We start from the raw sequence: 2,712 nt of genomic DNA on the forward strand, positions 1-2,712 counted from the left end.
TGGTAATTCACTGTGTTCTTTTTAACTGCCAAAACAGACACAGTGCTCTCCACAGCCCCCGTCCCCCCTCCCCAAGGTACAAGCTTGGAAGGGGCCCTTGCAGTGAGAGTTGTAGCAAAGGCATAATAAGCAAGTCAAAAATTTCTGTACATCAGAAAACATGTGAGGCACACAGGAAAAATAAAGTGTCCATGTTGATTTTGGTATCTCAAATAAAATTCTCAAATACAGGCCCTACAATGGGGGGGGGGTCAAGATTACAATCTTGGTGTTCACTAGGAAAACAGACTGCTTAAAAAGAGTAGCTATGCTTGGTGAACATCAGATGTACATAATCAAAGTTTGTAGCACTAGGTTCTCTAGGTTTAGCATGTTTACACTTGATGCACACCCTGGTTTAGCCCTATAGTTCCAGCTATTGGGTCTACTGAAGCAGGATTAAACCCAGGTTACGGCCAGCCTGGGCAACAAGTTACCATCTCCAAAAAAGTAAGTAGAACTATAATTCTGAGTGAGACTGAATAATCACAACTTAGTTTTAAGTGTAATTAAATGAGTTTAATTTAATGTAGGTTTAACTTCATGATATTTTTAAGTTCAACTTAAATCTTCAAGTCACCTGTTTAAAAAAAAAGAACACTAATCAGTAACATTTTAAGAATAGTAGAAGTAAAAACACATTTTGGAATTGCAAAATATAACCACTTAAATAATTCTCAACAGCATTTATTGTTGATTTAATCAACTTCATAAATGAGATCACTAAGTTTACAGGGCACATTCTCATTTACACACATTGCATCTATTGCAGGTAACATTTCTATAGTAATTGTGGATCTATGACCCATATGACAGTATACAATATTCTGAGAAGCTCTTGGTAAACAAGGGTATTTCTTTGAGAAATTAGTAATTAGGAAAAAGCTGTTATGCATTCATCAAATCTTAGCAACTGCTTACTAAGATAAGACTGCTGACTTAATTTCATCCTGTTTTTTCTGTAACTACAGAAGGTACTGGCGCAAGCTTGAGATTTAGTAACTACACAGAATATATTGCTCTTCTCAGACTTCTCATCAGCCCAACATATAACCTACCACTTGTCAAAAACATGGGCTTTTGTTTCTCATATTTTCAATTAATGGGCACAGATACTTCAGCTCATTATTTTGTTCTAGACTCTGCTAAGGCAAGTAGTTGCATGGCAGACACCACTATAATGAGGGATTCAAATACTAGTATTTTGGGGAATGAAATGCTGACAGATGTTTCTAATGCCTTAGAAGCAAGATTATTCATCAGAGCAGCACATCACATCATACCATAAAGCTATCTCTGCTTCAGGCCAACACGTAATGTTTAGGAAATGGCAAAGCAATGTCTTCCTGACCTGGAAGAACCGCTTTTGTCTAAAACAATGTCCTTAAGTTCCAGCTAATAATAGATATGCACTGATTAAACCTCATCCTTCCTTGAGCAAATATCAACTTGCCCCAAGGAAATTGCAGTCCAATTTAGCTATCTTATTCTGGAAAGGCTACTATTACTTTTACAATTCTAGTAGTCCTTGATTTGATAAGTGTATGTAAAGGTACACTGATTCTGCTTGGTCAGGGTAGTCTTAAGACAGTGATTATTTTTCTTTCTTTCTTTCTTTTTTTGGTTTTACGAGACAGGGTTTTTTCTGTATTGTTTTGGAGGCTGTCGGACCAGCCCGGCCTCGAACTCACAGAGATCCGCCTACCTCTGCCTCCCGAGTGCTGGGATTAAAGGCGTGCGCCACCACTGCCCGGCCAGTGATTATTTTTCTTAGCGTGGGAAGACTTTTACTAGCGCAGCGCCGCACCCCCCTCCCCCACCACTTGGGAATGTGACCATAGGCAGGAAGCTTCCACCCTGGCATTACTGAGGTCAGACAGTGATTCGCTTCAGGAGGTTTTGTCATCGTGTGCCCACATAGAGAGCAAACTGTTGATGGAGACACTGCAATTCGGCCTTTTATTGTCATCATTCCTCAGTAGCCATAGGAAGCAATCATCTGGGAAGAAAGGTTCAAGACCCCAATCAATTCAGCATGTGAGAATCAATTACCTGCTAAGTGAGACCATGTGGTCACAACTCTGGTTTTCTGCAGAGAGCGCCAAAACACCAATACTGAAGAGTGAAAAGTCAGGAGAGCAGGCATTACACAGCAAACAACCTTCTGTGTCAATGAACACTTCCTCTTTCAACCACTGCCTCCAATCTTCAAAACATTATTCAGAGTCAGAAGTGGTCCATATGCTTGAAATCTCACCACTGGGAAGGCTGAGGCAGAAGGATGATGAATTCAAACTCAAGATTGTATTAAACAATGAGACCTGCCCTAAAAAGTTCTACATTAAAGGTTAAATGATTAAGAACAATTTAGCTTGTTCTATCACTATCCTTTGTAAAAGCCAGCTTCATTCGCTGTAGAATGATGACAGCATTTTCACTGGGATGTCTTTTAGAAGATAGCACTAACCTACTTGATAAAGAACTCATATTTTCCTACTGGCACTGACCACAGAGGTTCAGTGAGATTAGTAAGATTTTCTACTTCAACAGCTCATCAGATTTATCTGGTTGTACATTTCTTTCAGTGAAATTCACATATTTTACTATTTTCTTGGTGCTGGCTTAGGATAGCCTCTGCAATTCCCTGACCTGGGGCAGCCCTTGATGCTGATG

At 39.6% G+C, this 2,712-nt stretch overlaps 1 non-coding gene across 1 annotated transcript; it reads right to left on the bottom strand.

The window, feature by feature from the left end:
- Positions 1-1,904: 1,904 nt before the first annotated feature.
- LOC121133408 lies at positions 1,905-2,019 on the bottom strand. Its single transcript, XR_005870234.1, has one exon. It is a non-coding gene; the product is annotated as a small nucleolar RNA SNORD89 (small nucleolar RNA).
- Between the last annotated feature and the right edge of the window lie 693 nt (positions 2,020-2,712).

This window comes from Mesocricetus auratus, unplaced genomic scaffold (genome assembly GCF_017639785.1).
Source record: "Mesocricetus auratus isolate SY011 unplaced genomic scaffold, BCM_Maur_2.0 Super-Scaffold_100021, whole genome shotgun sequence".
Lineage (NCBI taxonomy): Eukaryota > Metazoa > Chordata > Mammalia > Rodentia > Cricetidae > Mesocricetus > Mesocricetus auratus.